At 38.0% G+C, this 19,741-nt stretch overlaps 1 long non-coding RNA gene across 1 annotated transcript; it reads left to right on the top strand.

The window, feature by feature from the left end:
- Positions 1-1,472: 1,472 nt before the first annotated feature.
- LOC141584258 (uncharacterized) lies at positions 1,473-19,438 on the top strand. The gene is made up of 3 exons (XR_012517172.1): positions 1,473-1,763; positions 2,531-2,696; positions 7,708-19,438. It is a non-coding gene; the product is annotated as an uncharacterized LOC141584258 (long non-coding RNA).
- The last annotated feature ends 303 nt before the right edge of the window (positions 19,439-19,741 follow it).

Genomic DNA, 19,741 nt, shown 5'->3' with positions numbered 1-19,741 from the left:
AGATGACTGAAAATTACCCAATTCATACAGAAACCCTCATTTGGAACTAGATAGTAAATATTTACAGTTTATCTCAACAGAAATTTTTTCATTGCATATGGGGATATATTATAGTTATAATGCAACTTACTCTGTTTACGCTATACAAACAAAATTCCCACTGTGTTTGTGAAGCTATGCAGTGTCTTTTAAATGTCATATTGTAAATATTTGCTTAAGTCATACAATGGGCTAGATACTTGTGGAGGTGTTTGGTCATTTTCTGTGCTCTCAAAAGTTTAAACTAGGTGTTAGCACAATTATATTTATACAGAAAACTTATCTTCCTACCTGTACCCAAATCACCACCTCCAGGGGCACAGAGAAGCCCTCCTCACACCTGACAGAGCTCCTCAAACTAAAGCAAGAGCCCAGGACACATCCTCTGTGCCCTGGGGCCACCAATAATGTTCCTGCCCTGCTGCAGTGTGGCCTCCTCCTCCACTGGACTCTGAGATCCCAGGGCTGAGCAGTTCCCCAGTGAAACACATGCCTTTCTGCACTAACGCCCTTCCCTCTCTAACTCCACTGTATCAGTTTCCTTTTGGTATTCTATTAAATTACTTAAAAGAGTATAAGTTTATTATCTTACAGTTCTGGAGGTTAGAAGTCTGAAATGAGTCTCACTGGGCTAACATCCAAGGGCAGGCAGGACTGTGTTCCCTTCTGGAGGTCATAGGGGACCATCAGTTTCCCTGCCTTTCCAGCTTCTAGGGGCTGCCCACATTCTTTGGCTCATGGCCTCTTCCTCCATCTTCAAAGCCAGAAACTACATGTTGGATCGCTCTCACATTGCTTTACTCTGCCCTCCTTTTCTACTTTTAAGGATCGCATTGTGATTACATGTGGCCCACCTAAATAATTCATCATAATCTACTCATCTCAAGGTCCTTTACTTAACATCCGTGAAGTCCCTTTTGCTAAGGTAACATATTTACAGAGTCTGGTGTTTAAGATACAGACATCTTTATGGGGAAGATGGGCATTATTCTGCCCACCACATCCACCGTTTCTATGATTATTGCCATTTTCACTCAGATATATACAGCAACTTGATTATTCTCCAATGAAGTCATTAATTTAGTAGATATTTATAGATTCCTTTGGCTATAAAGATGAGTTAAAATATCTCTGTTTACATCTAATATAAATATACACAGCCAAGCAAACAGTTGTAAAACCACGTGAAATGTGCTATCTGAAAAGAATTTCAGGGTATAAAGAGATCAGAGAGGAAACACTGTTCAAGTGGTCTCTGAATGAGACTGGAGATTGGAAATTGACTGGAAGGCTCCTGGCAGAGGGAGCTTGGAGACAGCCTTGAAGAATGTCTGAGAATTTGCCAAATAGACGACGGGGAAGAGAAGACGCTAGATAGAATAGCAAATGCGAAAGCCCTGGACTGTGAGAAAGTATGTGCGCTTTGGGAGCTGTGGTTAACTTGGTGTCACTAGAGCGCTGCTGTCCGGTGGTACTTCCTGTGATGATGGGACTATTCTGTGTCTGTGCTGTCTATCACCATTGCCACTGAGCACATGCCACATGTGGCTATTGAACACTCGAGATGTGGGTAGTTGAGAACAGGACTGAATGTTTTCTTTTGTTTTATTGTGATTAATTTGAATCTAAATAGCCACATGTGGCTAGTGACTGCAGTATTATCAGCACAGCTGTAGAACATAGAGTACCTCTGAGCAGGTGATGGGAGAGACGAAGCTGGAGAGGTGAGTGGGGGTTGTCAGCACAGCTGAGGGGGTGATGGGAGAGATGAAGCTGGAGGGGTGAGTGAGGGTTGGATTATACCAGGCTTTTGTTTGTTTGTTTGCTATGCAGGGAGTTGTGCATTTGTCTCCTGGAGATGTGATTTTCAGGCTGTGTTCCATGGTCATTGGTTCTGTACAGGTTACCCAGGGCTGCTGCTGAGGCTGGCAGGGGGATGGGAAAAGATCAGGAAGACTGAGTAGCTGGGGGGAGGTCTGCTCCCCGCTCCCCATCAACTCATCTCATGAGTTCCCTTCAGCTGAACACTCCCACGACATCAGTTTAATATGCTGGGCTTTTGTTGTATGGTATTATTGAAGGAAAACGACCATGTTGGAGGATGGCAAGAAATAGAATGATAGAGATTTGCGTTTCCAATAGGTCATTCTGGCTAGAGGTCAGCTCAAAACTGTAAGGAAGAGACTGGAGAGACAGAGAAAAGAAGTGAGAGTCTGTCTTAACAGTCTCGACAACAGACTGTTGGCTATCCAAATCATCAGTACACCAGAGAGCAGCCTGCAGACTCTCAACATGAGAAATCCGATCCAGAGTCCTGGGTAGGGCTCGTGAGTCTGCATTTTTAACAATCCACCAACTTATTCTTTTGTGCCCTGGAATTGGAAACCCATGTATCTCAAGATTTTTTTGCACAAACTGCAGCCAACATGATAAGCCAAAAACTTAGATCAGAGTAGAGGTTTTGTGACTCTAAGAACCAAAATGATTTCAGATGCCTGGTCATCCTCAACCTCGTGGACACTCCTGCATTCAGTGGAGAAGCAGCAGCAGGACTTGCTCTGAGCCCAGAGAAGTAGGAGAACAGATTTGATCCCCTTGTGGAGTGTGGAATAAGGGCACTGCCCTTGATGGTGGGAGTGAAACCAACTTGTCTGCTGGTAAGCACATGAGTAAGAGCCCTAGAAGCACTCAGGGGTGATGAACTTGACAGGGAAGCAGAAATCCTGCAAAGGCTGGGGTGGAAAGTTGCCAAGGAAGTATGTGTCATGATTGTTAGTGTGTCTTTATCTTAGTCCATTCCTGCTGCTATAATAAAATACCTTAGGCTGGGTGTGGTGGCTCATGCCTGTAATCCCAGCACTCTGGGAGGCCAAGGCAGATAGGTCACTCAAGGGCGGGAGTTTGAGACCAGCCTGGCCAACATGGTGAAACCCCATCTCTAGTCAAAATAGAAAAAAAAAATTAGCTGGACGTGGTGGTGCACACCTGTAATCCCAGCTACTTGTGAGGCTGAAGCAGGAGAATTGCTTGAACCTAGGAGGCGGTGGCTGCAGTGAGCCAAAATGGCACCACTGTGCTCCAGTCTGGGCAACAGAGTGACACTGTCTCAGCAGAACAAAAACAAAAACAAACCCTAGATTGGGTAACTTATAATCAATAGAAATGGATTTCTCACAGTTCTGGAGACTGGGAAGTCCAAGATCAAAGTGCCAGCAAATTTGATGTCCGGTGAGGCTTGTACCATCTTGCTGAAGTGGAGTCCTCATGCCTTAATCATCACCTAACTGCCCCACCTTCTAACACTGTTTCATTGGAGATTAAATTGCAACATTGAATTTGGAGAGACACAGATATTCAAACTCTAGCTGACTTCATCTACATCTCCAGCTGGTGAGGTCTGGAAGAAGTCAGGTTACACATATCGATGAGAAAGCTGAGGGTCAGAGACTATATGTCTATTGTATGAAAGGAAAATAAAAACTTGGGACCTCAATTCACTATGCCAAGAGAAAAAATCAAGCTGAAAACCGACTCATGTAAGCACCTGCCATTCCTTTTGTTCCTAAGCAGATAGCTACAGATAAAAGCTTAAATATCTTCACTCTGTGTTTGAGACAGGGTAATAGGGTCTGGATGCAGGGAACCTAATGACTTCCTAGAACTAAGCACTTCCATCAAATGGAAATGCTTCAGCTATGACAGAAAATGTTCTCTTCATTTGCATAGGGTGTACACTGAGTAAATGACTTTGTACCTTTACTTCATCCTCTTCATTTACATAGGGTGTAAACCAAGTAGCGAGTGGAAACCTCTAGAGGGCATTTAAACCCCAGAATATTCTGTAATGGGGCTCTTGAGCCCCTATGCTCAGGCCTGCTCCCACACTGCGGAGTGTACTTTCATTTTCAGTAAACCTCTGCTTTTGATGCTTCATTCTTTCCTTGCTTTATGGGTGCATTTTGTCCAGTTCTTTGCTCCTGGACACCCTCCACTGGTAACATGTTCACCTTATCTTGTGTAAAGTGTGGATTCACTGAGTGCAAGACAAATACATAATTGATTATTCCACTACCTGATCCTTTTGTTTTGCAGTATGTGGATTCGGTCATGTGACCATAACCTTCCTATTCCTCCTCCAGTTTGCGTTTCCCCTTTAAATTATTGAAGCCCTCAAAATCATCTTTGAAGAAAGGCACAGACCTGTCTCCGGGCTGCGTCCTCAACCTTGGCAAAATCAACTACTAAATTGATTGACTTGCCTCAGATACTTTTTGGTTTACAGTTGTTATATGTTGTCTAAGGTAACTCAGCTCTTCAGTGGCATTCAAACCCAGGTGTGCTTAACTTCAAAATGTGAGGTTTTGCTGCATTCTAGTGAATGGATATCAAACTTTTCTGATGGCTTTGATAATTGTTGGAGAGGCCAGGTGCGGTGGCTCACACCTGTAATCCCAGCACTTTGGGAGGCCTAGGTGGATGGATCACCTGAGGTCAGGAGTTTGAGACCAGCCTGGTCAACATGGTGAAACCCCATCTCTATTAAAAACACACAAAAAAATCAGTTGGGCGTGATGGTGGGTGCCTGTAGTCCCAGCTACTTGGGAGGCTGAGGCAGGAGAATCATTTGAACCCAGGAGGCAGAGTCTGCAGTGAACCAAGATTGCACCACTGCCCTCCAGCCTGGGCAGCAGAGTGAAACTCTGTATAAAAAACAAGACAAAACAAAACAAAACAAAACAAAAGGAAATAGAGAACAGAACATTCTCCAGTTATGGCCTCATTGTTTTGTTTGTTCTTGGCAAAGTTTCCACTGACCTAACTCAGTAAACTTTTACAGCTGAGTTCAACATAGTGTTTCCATATGGGTGTGGACAAGAGATTCATTCATTGTTGACAGAGAATTGAGTACAGATATGCTTTGCTTAAATTATTTTCACTGTTTTTTCTCACAATATTCTTGGAAGTCATCTATTAATGCAGTTCTTATATAAAAGGAAGAGATAGCTGAAAGGATATAGAGCCAGGAAATCAATTATTTCCCTCAAACACTTCAGACAATTTAAATGCTCAAATATAGAGCTACTTATGAGTTTTGCAGTGTAGCAAATCAAAGGGATAATTCTCAAAGCCTTGTGTTTTCAGTGATGAGAAGCAAAGCCTTTTCAAGTCTATGTAAATAATTGACCACTTCCTTGAAAAAGTTTTAAGATTTCTCTAGAGACAAGGTGAATCATATCAAGTGGCCTGAATACACTTTGGTTTTGAATAAGCAAATAGCTCAAGGAAAGGTGGTGGTTTTACTAAAGTGAAAAAAGGGAAGAAGTTGTCAAGAATGAGGCTTGCCAAAAAATTATCAAAAACTAAGACGGCAAGATTTTCTTTGGAGGGTTATGAAAAGTTCTGAAGTTAGACAGTCTAGAATTAGATGGTTCAACTACTCAGTGAATTTACTAAAAAATGCTGAATTTTGCACTTTAACAGGGTGAATTTTATGTTATGTTCATTATTTTTTGGTAAAGCACTTATTAAATGAAATTGTAATAAGAGGATGTAAGAAGATTTAGTCACAAAATACACACATATACCACACAAATTTGAAATGCTTTTAGAAATGCTTTTAGCTAAAATATTAAAAGACAAACAAATCACTTTGGAACCCAAATTTGTTGTCTGAAAGGTTTTTTTTTTGTTTTTGTTTTTTTTTTTTTTTTTTTTTTTGAGATGGAGTCTAGCTTTGTTGCCAGGCTGGAGTGCAGTGCGTTGTGATCTCGGCTCACTGCAACCTCCACCTCCTGGGTTCAAGCAATTCTCTTGCCTCAGACTCCCGAGTAGCTGGGACTACAGGTGCGTACCACCATGCCCAGCTAATTTTTGTATTTTTAGTAAAGACAAGGTTTCTCTATGTTGGCCAGGATGGTCTCAATCTCTTGACCTCGTGATCTGCCTGCCTCAGCTTCCCAAAGTGTGAAAGATTTTTTAAAATCTTAAAGAGAGAGAATTGAAGACTAGGAAATCATGAGTGAAAAAAAAATTAAACTAACTTGGGTGATATAACAAGAAATAGCACATAAATGAAAGAATTTCAGAAGAACAAAATATATGCATTTTTTAAATAGTATGGAAATGCAAGGTACCCAGAATAATCCAAAGAATCCTTAAAAAGAAGGACAAAGTTGGAGGACTCACATTTACTTCAAAACTTACTACAAAGTTACAGTAGTCAAAACAGCATGGTACTGATGTAATGATAGATACATAGATCAATGGAATACAGTGAGGGTCCAGGAGCCAACCTATATATGCAAGACAGTATGGACGGTATTCAAGAAAATTAAAAATAGAACAACCATGTGATCCAGCAATCCCACTACTAGGTATATATCTAAAGAAATTGAAATTGGAATTTCAGAGCATTGGTACTTCCATTCGTTGCAGCATTATTCACAATAACCAAGATAATAAATTAACCTAAATATTCACCATCGATAAATGGGTAAAGAAAATGTGTTATGTGTATACAATGGAATATCATTTAGCCTTAAGAAGGAACCATTTATGACAACATGCATAAACCTAGACGACTTTATGCTAAGTGAAATAAGCTAGACACAGAGAGACAAGTACTATTTGATGCCACTTATATGAGGAATCTAAAATAGCTAAACCTGTAGAAGAAGAGAGTGGAATGGTGGTTGTCAGAAGATGGGGAGAAGGGGCTATAGGGAGATATTAGCCAAAAGTTACAAAGTTTCAGTTATAAAAGATGATTAAGTCCTAGAGAGCTACTGTACAGCATAATACCTATAGGTATAACACTGTATTATATACTTAAACATTTGCTAAGGGAGTAGATACTATGTTTTATCACATTGTACATATACACACACATGCACAAAGAATTATAAATATAGAGGGTGGGAGGAAACTGTTTTTGGAGCTAGATGATGTTATAATGATTTTACAGATGTATATTTAGCTTCAAACTCATCAAGTTGCATATATTAAGTATGTACAGATTTTTGTAGGTCAGTCATACCCCAATAAAAGTTTTTTTAAAAAAACCTGTGCACACACACACACACACACACATATATGTGTGTGTATATATGCATATAAATTTATTTTAGAGAAGATTGCCAATAATTCCAACGGGGAAAAGAAGTCTTTCCAAACATTCCAAACTTGCTGCTGGGACAACTGGATCTCTACATGCAAAAGAATTCACTTGAACTATTATTTCACACTACATTAAAACAATTATCAATTATTTTGGGACTGAAAGCAATTAAGAAGCAGCAAGCAGAAAAAGCGCTCCCTGTTCTTCCCATTTTCTGCCTAAAGCTGGAATATAAGTTCTCCTTTACTGGAGACAACTCTAAACTCTTTCTTGGCTCAGAGAAGGCACCAGAGGAATCACAAACAAACGTGACTTCATTACTTTACTCCCACACATTTATTTTCCCACTGTTTCCTACCCCAAAAGGAAACTGCCTTTCTTTGTCCTGTCATTTCTCTCTAAATTTATTGTTCTTTGTTGAAGATGCTATATAAACCAGAGTTCTAAGCAACTGCTTTCGTTACTTTTCATTTAGGTTTCTCCTGCATGGTGTTCACTGTATGTGTTAATATACTTGTTTGTTTTTCTCTTGTTAATCTACTTTGTTACAGGGGCTCCTTTCAACTAGGAACTTACACAGGGACAGGTAATCTTCAGTTTCCCTGACAATTGAAATGAAAGAGCTAAAATTATAGAACTCCTAAAAGAAAACTTAAGATTTGCTGTGGTTTGAATGTTCCTCCAAAACTCATGGTGAATGCCACTGGGGTGGTACTAGAGGTAAGTCTTTTTTTTTTTTTTTTTTTCTTCAGATGGAGTCTTGCTTTGCTGCCAGGCTGAAGTGCAGTGGTGTGATCTCAGCCCACAACAACCTCTGCCCCCTGGGTTCAACTGTTTCTCCTGCCTCAGCCTCCCAAGTAGCTGGGACTACAGGCGTGTGCCAACCACACCCAGCTAATTTTTGTATTTTTTAGTAGAGATGGGGTTTCACCAGGTTGGCCAGGATGGTCTCAATCTCTTGATCTCATGATCCACCCACCTCAGACTCCCAAAGTGCTGGGATTACAGGTGTGAACCTTCAAGAGGTGATTAGATCATTAGGGTTCTGCCCTCGAGAATGGATTAATGCTGTTATCAGAGTAGTGGGTTAGTTACTGAAGGAGTGGACTCCAGGATAAGTTTGACCTCCATTTTCTTCCTGTTTCATGTGTTTACCTGCCTTTCTGCTTTCCACCATGACATGATGCAACAGGAAGGCCCTCACCAGCTGGCTAAGCAGATGCTACACCATGTCTTTGGACTTCCTAGCCTCCAAAACTGGACTTCCTAGCCAAATCAATCTCTTTCATGTATAAATTTCCTAGTCCGTGATATTCTGTTATAACAGCAGAAAATAGACTAAGACAAGATTAAATCTTTGTGACCTTGGGCTAATCAATGATTTGTTAACTATGACAATCATATATCAGATAAGAGACTTTAATCCAGAATATATTAAGAACTCTTATAACTTAACAATGAAAAGATAAGTAACACAATTTTAAAAGGGCAAAAGCAGTCGAATAGACATTTCTCCAAAGAAGATATGTAAGTGGCCAATAGCACATGAAAAGATGCTCAACATCTTTTCGCCATTAGGGAAATGCAAATCAAAACCTCATTGAGAACGGGCAGTGACAGCTGTTGGATTTTAGGAGGAGTGGTGATGAAAATAGTCTAAAGTTAGATTATAGAGATGTTTGCACAAATATATTAATATATTTAAAAACATTGAATTGTATATGTTAATTAAATTTTATGGTATGTGGCATATCTCAAGAAAGATGTTTTTTAAAATACTTCAGGAAAATGGACATACATACAAATTATGCTACTAGTTCACTTTCCAGAATCCCATAAATTAAAACTCCTATGACTTGTAAATTTTCTAGATCCTAGGTCAGACGATCATAAGCCTATTCTTAACTAGGAATTTCCTGGACACATGTCAGGGGTAAAAACCCTTGGCTGGGTGGGGAGCTTTAGAAACCCCAAGAGACAAGTACTGCATTTTAATAAACAAAACTGGTGGAGGAAGTAATTATGGTTCAGAAGTACAGGCTTTTTGCTAGACAGAAATATCTAAAGCTTAATGCTTAGTAAAGGAAATTAAGAAGAGAGAGAGAGAGGTTTTTTTTTTTTTTTTTTTTTTTTCCCATAGTGGAAACCTTGTTAAGGTTACCAAGGCTTGCAGGAGACAGCACCAGATTTGGCAGATACTGAGAGTCTGCTATTTGCCAGAAGGTGTTAGACGCTGGAAAGAAATGTTTAAAAAGCTGAGTCCCTTGCCTAAGGGAGCTTATGGTCTAGGGAAGAGACACAAATGCATTTCATATCACAGGTTAAGTGCTACGGGGAGAGTATGCTCGGAAACAAAGGGACAGAGAGAAGAGTTGGCCAACCTGGCTGGGAGACCAGAGATGCCCCCTCAGAGGAGTTTCTAGGAATCAGGGCTGGGGCACGTGCGGGACTTCAAAGCACAGCCGTCCGGGATGTGCACTCAGAAAGAAGAAAACCTCAGGGGACAAGGAGAGCCAATGTCTGAAAAACCACACAAAAGGCTATTCTCTTCTGTTATCCTATGTCTGTTTCTTTGAGGAAGGAACTATGTAAGAGGTAACATATTAGAGCTTGAGAAGGAAATGCCTTTGACTTAGTGCAGTTTCTTTCCTAGGAAGTATAGTCTCCAGAGATTGCTAAAAATGTAGAGGAGAAGCAAAGGGAGTCTTCATCTTTTCTTTTTTTTTTTTTTTTCATTTCTTCACATCAGGTAAGTTAAACCAAAATTCATCATCATAGGAGCAGCACTTCTTTTTTTAACCTCACATAAAAGTTTACATTTTCTTTAAAAACCATTTATTTCAAATACACATAAATGGAGAGAGAAGTGTGATAAAACCCCACATTCCTTCTATGTTAGTCTGTTTTGTGTTGCTATGAAGGCGTACCTGTGGCTGGGTGATTTGTAAAGAAAGAGGTTCAGTTCGATCATGTTCTGCAGGCTGTGCAAGCAGCATGGTGCTGGCATCTGCTCTGTTGCTGGTGAGGGCCTTTGTGCTGCACCAAAAGATGGTGCAGAAGGTCACATGGCAGGCAGGCAGGTGCAAAGAGGGATCAAACCTGAGGAACCCCCTGGCTTTAGAACAACCCTCTCCTTTGGGAACGAATCCATCCCCTCAAAGCCAATTCAGTCGCAGGACAGCACGAGAACTTACTCACTACCCTGGGAACAGTACCAAACCATTCATAAGGGCTCTACTCCATGACCCAAACTCCTCCCACTACACCCCGCATCCCAACATCACCTGAGGACCAAATTTCAAAATAATATTGGTGGGAGACATACAAGTCATGTCCAATCCATAGCAGCAGGCACCCAGCTTAAAAATAATCAACATTTTGCCCACTTGAATCACCTATTTGCCCCCTTTTTAGTTGAAGAATTTTAAAGCAAGTCCCAGGCAAAATGGCATTTCCCACCTAGTATTTCAATGTGTCCCTAAAAGAGGGAAATATAACCAGTTACCTCTATCACACCTACATTCAATACAATAATTCATTAATATCATCTAATTCCCAGTTCGTATTCAAAGTTCACTGACTGTTAAATCTTTTTAACATGATTTTTCCCAAGATCCAAATGAGACTCACATGTCACATTCGGTTGTTGCGTCCCCTCGTCTTCTTACATCTGTAGCAAGCCCCTCTCCCATCTTCTTTTCCCTTGCTGTTGACTTACTGAAAAAAACTGATATAATTGTCCCATAGATTGTTCCACATTCTAGGTTTGTCTGATTACTTCCTCATGATGACAGTGTCATTTAGCCAGCTCTTCTTCCCCCATCTTGCACCTAAATTAGAAGTTAGTACTAAAAGCTAACTTATCACCATAATTTATTTAATGAAATTCAGGGTCAATTTTTGGCAAAAGTAAGTTCCGTGAACTCGTATTATGTAACATCAAGAACCACTTAATGTCCTATTTTGATTGGTTCTAAAATTGATCACTGAGTTCAGGTGACAGCCTGATCTCTTCATTAGCAAGTAGCATTTCCCACCTTTAGAACTATAAAATAAACCATGGCTTTTACTTCAACATGCAGTAAATTTCCGTAACTCCATCAAACTGCCATTCGATGGTTTCAGAACTTGTGGTTTGTTGTCAGAATCAATTATTTCACTAGGAGTTGCTAAATGGCTATTTTCTAATTATGTCATTCTTTTTAGATTTATTATCTGGGATTCTTCTGTAAATAATCACTTATAAAATCCTTTCCCTTGTAAATTATGGCTGTTGGGTTACCTTGAAATGTGGTTCATACAGGAAAACTGAGATAAATACTTACTCTTCTGTGTTGCCGGTTTTCAAAATAATTAGTTTCTACTATAGCCCCAGTGGTGACCAGTAAAATATTTTATAAATAGACATATCCTGGAGATATTACCAGTCCAGTTCTAGGTCACCACAATAAAACAAATATGGCGATAGAGTGAGTTATACAATTTTTTTGGTTTCTGGGTACATATAAAAGTTATATTTACATGATATTGTAGTCTATTAAGTATGCAAGTATTATGTCTAAAACAGCAGTGTACATACTTTCGTTAAAAAATACTTTATTTCTAAAAAATGCTCCCCAGCATCTGAGCGTTTACTGAGTTGTAATCCTTTTGCTATGGAGGGTCTTGCCTCAGTGTTGATGGCTGCTAACTGATCAGGGTGGTGGTTGCTGGAGTTTGGGGTGGCTGTGGCAATTTCTTAAAATAAAACACAACGAAGTTTTCTACATCAATAGATTCTTCTTTTCACAAAAGATTTCTCTGCAGTACGTGATGCTGTGTGGTAGCATTTTTACCAACAGTAGAACTTCTTTCAAAATTGGAGTCAATCCTCTCAAACCCTGCTGCTGCTTTATCAAGCAAGTATATGCAATATTCTAAATTCTTTGTTGACCTTTCAACAATATGCAGTGTCTTCGCCAAGAGTAGATTCATCTCAAGAAAATACTTTGCCCATTTGTGAGAAGCAACTCCTCATTCATTCAAGTTTTATCATGAGATTGCAGCGATTTGGTCACATCTACAAGCTATTTCTAATGCTAGTTCTCTTGCCATTTCCATCACATCTCCAGTTACTTCTTCCACTGAAGTCTTGAACTCCTCAAAATCATCCATGACAGTTGACATCAACTTCTTCCAAACTCCTGTTAATGTGATATTTTGACTTTTTCTATGAACCATAAATGTCCTTAACGACATCAGAAATGGGGAATCCTTTCTAGGTTTTCAAAGGACTTTGCCCAGATCCATCAGAGGAGTCACTATTTATGGCAGCCATAGCCTTATGAAATGTATTTCTTAAGTAATAAGATTTGGAAGTTGAAATTACTCCTTAATTCATGGGCTACAGAATAGATGTTGTGTTGAACAACATTCGTCTCATTGTACATCTCTGTCAGTGCTCTTGAGTGACTAGGTGCACTGTCACCGAGCAGTAATATTTGGAAAGGAATCTTTTTTTTTTTCCTGAGCAGTAAGTCTCAATAGTGGACTTAAAATATTCAGCAAACCATGCTATACACAGATGTGTTATCATCCAGGTTTTGTTGTTTCACTTAAAGAGTGCAGGAAGAGCAGATTTGGCATAATTCTTCCTCGAGTTTTCAAAATGACAAATGAGCATTCGCTACAATGTTAGGTCACTAGCTGCAATAACCCCTATCAAGAGAGTCCGCTATTGCTTGAAGCTTTGAAGTCGGGCACTGACTTTTCTTCTCCAGCTGTGAAAGTTCTGGAGAGCATCTTTTCCTAATATAAAGCTGTTTTTGGTCCACAGACAATGTGTTTCTTGTAGCTGCCTTCATCAATGATCCTAGCTAGCTTTTCTGGATGATGCTGTAGCTTCTCCGTCAGCACTTACTTTTTCACCTTGTACTTTTATGTTGTGGAGATGGCTTCCTTCCTTAAGTCTCATGAGCCAACCTCTGTTAGTTCCGACTTTTCTTCTTCCACTTCCTCATCTCTCTCAGCCTTCATAGAATTGAAGAAAGTTGGGGCCTTGCTCTGGATTAGGCTTTTGCTTAAAGGAATGTGGTGCCTGGCTTGATCTTCTATTCAGGCCACTCAAACTTTTTCAATACCAGCAATGAGGCTGTTTTATTTATCATTTGTGCATTCGCCTGAGTAGCACTTTTACTTTCCTTCAAGAACTTTTCGTTTGCATTCACAACTTGGCTGTTTTGTACAAAGGTTAAGTTTGGCACAAAGGAAAAGCTCTTGGAAATTAAAAGTGCAGCTTTGCTATCTTGGTTTTCTACATGCCTTCCATGCTAAATGTAATCATTTCTAGCATTTGATTTAAAGTGAGAGATGTGTGACTTCTGTTTTCACTGGAACACATAGAGGCCATTGCAGAGTTACTAACTGACTACATTTCATTATTATTGTGTCTCAGAGAATAGGGAGACCCGAGGAGCAGGAGGGAGATGGGAATGGCTGGTTGGTAGAGCAGTCATGATAAAACATACAATTATTAAGTTCATCATCATCCATGAATGTGATTTATTGCACCCCCCAAAAATTGCAGTAATAACATCAAAGATCACTGATCACAGATCACCATAATAGATAAAATATGAAAAAGTTTGAAATATTGTGAAAATTGCCAAAATATGACACAGAGACTTGAAGTAAGCCCCTGTTGTTGGAAAATTGGCACCAAAAGACTTGCTTGACACAGAGTTGCCACAAAACCTCACTTCATAAAAACATAATGTCTGCAAAGAATCATAAAGTGAAGCATAGTAAAATAAAATATACCTTTATTCAATGTTTTTCAACCAGCTGTAGTCATTGTTTTCACATCCTCAGATGTCACATCATTTGACAGTGGAACACCCTTCAAGTGGATTTGTATATTCTGCTGATATTTTCCTTGCTTTCTGGCATAAGCATGTCACAGAACCCCAGATTCAGGCCCATGTACCTAGCGTGCAGCTGAGGCCAAACACTGACACAAAGGTGCTTAGAGATAGAGAAGGGTTTATTTGATTTGCCCAAAATGAGATGAGAGGGCAAAAATCTCTCAAATCTACCTTAACAAAAAGAAGAGGCAGGGAGTTTTTATTTGGCTGGAGAGTAAAGGATGGGGAATTTTAGGGAATCCAGGGAAAAAGTCTGTATTTCTTCAGTCTGAGATAACACCTTCAACAACCAGACCTCTGGACATCAGCAGCTGGTCGCACCATCCCTCAAGGCATTCATTCTTTCTGCAAACGTTTTCGTGACACTAAAGTGATCTCCTCCTGCTTGGCACAGAAACAGTACATCTACAGTTTATAATTATGTCATGGGAATAAGGAATCCTGGGCAAAAAGGAAGCAGTTAACTTGTGCAAGCAAGCAAGGGCCTAATCAGAATTCTCATTATTTCAGATACTGAAAAATGCTGGAGTGCTAAAATCTCCAGTGGCCCAATGGTAATTTGTCCCAGGCTCATGCTTTGCCCTTGACTTAAAATCAGCTATTTCTCTTAAAGTCAGAATTTCTCATTCTTTTTAATGAGAAGTGATTTTTAGAGACATAATCTACTTGATATGGGTGCTTATCAGTATTGCATTGTCTGCCAGTGCTTCTAAACATTTCAGCTGACAGAACTAAGAAATATATGTTTTTAAAATAAAAAAAATCTTTTCAGAGTTTAGTAATTTTTTTCTTGTTTCTAGTGGGGTTGGACATAGTAACATTTTAAATTCAGATTAACATTACAAGGTTTCTACTTAACTTCTTTAATTTATTTTCTTGTTTTTCTTTTCTCTTACATAGAAAATCTTGGTTCCTACCAACATCAAGATAGTTACCTACTTGCTTTGTCTTATGACATATATGCACTAGTTAAAAAATATAAAAACCAAATAAAAATTGCTCAGCCAAGTTAAAACAATGTTACAGCTCTTTTTGTCCTCCAAAATTTATCCTATTGAGATTTTACAGTTAACATGCTTTTAAAATAACCTGAGATAATTCTTTTTTCTGTATGGTCATGTTACCAACTTGATGATATTTCGTTAATGTGTTAACTTCAGTTTATTTTTATGTTGGGGCTTGATGGTTTTCTTTTTAGATTAATTTTATTTTTTGAAAATGTAAAACAGGCACATAGAAGGGAATAGCACACACTGGGGCCTATCAGAGTGGGGAAGGTGAGAGGAGAAAGTGGATCAGGAAAATAATGGGTATTAGCCTCAACATCGGGATGAGGAAATAATCTGTCCAACAAAACCTCGTAACACAAGTTTACTTATGTAACAAACCTGCACGTGTACCCTTGAACTTAAAAATAAAAGTTAAAAAAAGAAAATGTAGAACATTTATAAGATTCCAAATGTAAAAGGCTTGTATGCTTCTGAAATCCTATGCAACATGCAGTTCAGAAAAGTCTTGCTTCTGTCACTAACTCTTCCCTCTATTTTCTCCTCCTATATGTATTTAATCTCCTCCTATATGTAATCATTTTAAAATATATTTAACTTTCCGGCGTCTCATTTTGAAAATATAAACATGTATGTGTGTGCTTATGCATATTCTTAAATGAAAAAAGCAAGGTGAGTTTTGTAGCATGCTATAATGCTAACTTTCATGTAAGAAAAGAGGGAAATACTGTATTCTCTATGACCAAAATGAATAATGCTACTCATTTCTAAGTTCCCTAAATCAGCAATGATCAGGGTTGCAATAGAAGGTGAAGCAAATAAGTTGAAGTAACTGTTGTTAATTCAAACAAAAGATTCATCCTGCATTAATTACCTGAATTATTTGAATTTGTGTTGCAATCTATATTTCTGTTTTCTGCTCCTAAAATTGAGTTTCTATTTACCGTAACCAATACTATATTTACTTCACATGTTTTTATAATTCTTGAAATGTTTTAGACAAATTTACTTTCTCTTGACCTCCGTTTCCAAATGATGGATTGGACTACAGGTGACCTTTTAAGTTGTCTTTCAGCTTTAACATGGTTCTAAGAGAGCCGTCTTCACCCTTGTAATAGCTGCTGTAATCCACTAGATGTCAGTGCAACATAGCAACCTATTTTGGGCCATTTAAACCTCGGCATCCTACATTTAAAACCAGGAGAAAATTAGAAAATTTTATCGATCTGTTATTTATTTTTTTTAAAGTTAAAAGTAAAATACTCTCTTCAAAAAGACAATACATAATCCTGTTTTACCTAAAAGAATATAAACAACTTCAATAGAATCAATATTTTTCATAAGTATCATTTTTCTAGTCCCTAAATTTAAAAATTCAGTTTTCAAATCAACATGTATTGATTATTCCCTATAACAGTAGTGATATACAAAATTGAAGGTAAATTGTTCAGTCACTAATAATATTGTAAGATTTGGTATATTTAGGAGAGAGAAACAAAATGTGTTTAATATAGTCCCAGATGGTGATCATTGCCAAAATAGTATGACGTTTAGAGCTAAATTGTTTCTTTAGTATGAAATCATTTATTAAATTATTAATTTAATAATCGTCTTGATTTTTCAATCCCTCATGAAAAATTTATAATTAATCTGCAAATAAAAATGACATTATTTCTCCTTCTTGAAAAAAAGGAATGAAATAAATAAATTTTAATATGAAATGATGTTATGTGTAAATCACAAAATTGGAAAGGGTGGTTTATTTTTTCATTAAAACTTCAAACGTATCAGGGAGAGGAAATTACTGGTGTTGCAAAGTTTTCTTGTTTTTTTAAATTCCACCTTTTGCTTATGTACCATTATGAATAACATGCTTAACGTGTTTGGATTTCAAGTGCATTCTTTTTTTTTTTTTTTTTTTTTTTTTTTTGAGACGGAGTTTCGCTCTTGTTACCCAGGCTGAAGTGCAATGGCGCGATCTCGGCTCACCGCAACCTCCGCCTCCTGGGTTCAGGCAATTCTCCTGCCTCAGCCTCCTGAGTAGCTGGGATTACAGGCATGTGCCACCATGCCCAGCTAATTTTTTGTATTTTTAGTAGAGACGGGGTTTCACCAAGTTGACCAGGATGGTCTCGATCTCTCGACCTTGTGATCCACCCGCCTCGGCCTCCCAAAGTGCTGGGATTACAAGCTTGAGCCACCGCGCCCGGCCTCAAGTGCATTCTTTATCCCTCAGCATGAAGCTTTTCCTATCCAGAGATGGCGAAAACTAGGAAATACACAACAGTAGGAGGAATAATGTGAGTCTTTTTTAGTTTCCTAAATCAGCAGTGATCAGGGTTGCAATCAAAGGTGAGGCAAATAAATTGAAATAACTGTTGATAATTCAAATGAAAGATTCATGTTGCATTAATTACCTGAACTGTTTGAGTTTATGTTGTAATCTCAAAAGTAGACTGCTGATAAAAAAGTTTTCAGTTTAAAATTATTTATTTCCATCAAAGTCAGGATAGTATACCCAGTAAGATTAGTTTCTGCTTCAACAAATTGAAGTCTGTATTTTACATTTTTTCTTTGTGAAATCATTACTAAACTGCCACCAATTTAACAAAATGACATGTTCTACTCTAGAATTACACTGTTGCTTGAACTTTAGTGTATAGACATGGCTTTTACCTAGCAATAATGTTGTAGAACACTTTATCCTTCCTCATGGAAGACATAATATACAATACTCCTGGGAATTTTGCTTCATTTTCTGTCAATTAGCTTATAAGGGGTTTCTAGGAGGTCACAGAAAGATTCGGAGGTGTAAGCTTTTTCTTAAAAGCATGTGATCGCTACACAGTTTTCTTTTAAATTTATTTTTGATGTGATAAACAAGCTAAAGGTGTGATACTGACAACCTCCAGCACTAATACAGGAAAGAAAGATATATATTCTTTAGTGATTTCCTTCTGCAGTGAATTCCTTCACTGGGGAAAGCCTTTTTGGCATCATCCTGAGCAGCATGCCTTCCAAAGAGTGGAAGTGGAGAGAGGGTGGCCGAGCCGGGTAGAGACCGTCCCAGGGCAGGTGGCCAGGGTCTCTGTGCAGGACCCAAGCAGCAGCCTAATAAAAATTCGTTTAAAATGAAAACGACAATAAAATCCCGGAGTAGTACCAATTCTACGTAAAATGACATTGATGCTTGCATTTATACCTTACTTGTCTGCAAAGAATTTGAGGTGTCAGGCCAGACGTGGTGGCTCATGCCTGTAATCCCAGCACTTGGGGAGATGGAGGCAAGTAGATCACAAAGTCAAGAGATGGAGACCATCCTGGCTGACATGGTGAAACCCCATCTCTACTAAAAATATGAAAATTAGCTAGGTGTGGTGGCGCACATCTGTAGTCCCAGCTACTCGGGAGGCTGAGGCAGGAGAGTAGCTTAAACCCGGGTGGGGAAGATTACAGTGATCCAAGATCACACCACTGCACTCCAGCCTGGCAACAGAGTGAGACTCCATCTCGATCAATCAATCAATCAATCAATCAATCAAAGAATGTGAGGTATCAAAAGATGAAGAAAAATGAACGGTGGGAAAGAAGTCAATAGACAGGGAAACATTACATCAATATTAAGCTTCATGAAAATTCTTTTAATACAAGGAGGAAAAGTAATGGCTATCCATTTGGCAGCCTCAGCTACCAAATTACCTTAGCACAAAGAGTTAATGTAAACATATGGGAGAGTGCTGTTTAAACCTGATTTGATGTGTTTACCTTGATATTACATCTATACCTATGCATGAATGTATATACAACAGCAAAATATCTACATCAATGTCTGTATCAACTTATTCTTTATAAAGCTATATCACCTTGTTATCTCAATAATTTAGAAGTTGTTATATCTTTTTTACAAATGAAAATAAATTTTATAATTATGAAAGGAATACATTTTTGTTTCAGGACATTTGGAAAATAAATTAAAATTAAATTAAATTTAAGCCTAACAGCATTTTGGGTTATTCCTGTTTGTTTAATATTTATTTATTTTGATAATTATACAAATATAAGTCAGAGTCTTGAATTTTCATTTAACATTATATCATGACAAATTTCCAAGGTATTAAATATGCTTTGGAAGCATCTTTATAATGACTGTGTAATATTCTGTCAAATATACAAATTATGTAACTACCTACCATTGGATATGATTACTGCAGATGTTTCACCAATACTGTAGTGAACATCTTTGCATATACATCTGTCAACCTATGTCTAATTCTGATATTTCTTTAGAAGCAGAATTACTTAAGAACTATAAAATTTTTTGAGATAATTGTCAATTTTCTTCCCTAAAATTAAGATCAATTTACATTCTTACAAATAATGGATAAAAGCCTGTTTCAGTTGAGAATTAATATTGAAAGCATATTTTGTCAATTGTACAAATTATAAATCATACATTATTGTATTTTTATTGCATTTTTCTTTATTAGTGAGTCTGGTCATTTAAAAATATATTTATTGCAATTAATATTTTCCCAATTAAGAATTGTCTGTTTATGTTCTTCTTTATTAGAATATTGGTAATTTTTAGAGCTTTTTATTAGAAATTAAGAATGCAAATTCTTGTCAAAATTATTTCTATCCAATTAAAGGTTTACTTTTAAATTTTATTAATCATG

Source organism: Saimiri boliviensis, chromosome 4 (genome assembly GCF_048565385.1).
Source record: "Saimiri boliviensis isolate mSaiBol1 chromosome 4, mSaiBol1.pri, whole genome shotgun sequence".
In the NCBI taxonomy this organism is placed as follows: Eukaryota; Metazoa; Chordata; class Mammalia; order Primates; family Cebidae; genus Saimiri; species Saimiri boliviensis.
Note: the sequence above shows the minus strand (reverse complement) of the source record. Positions and strands in the feature narration are given on the sequence as shown.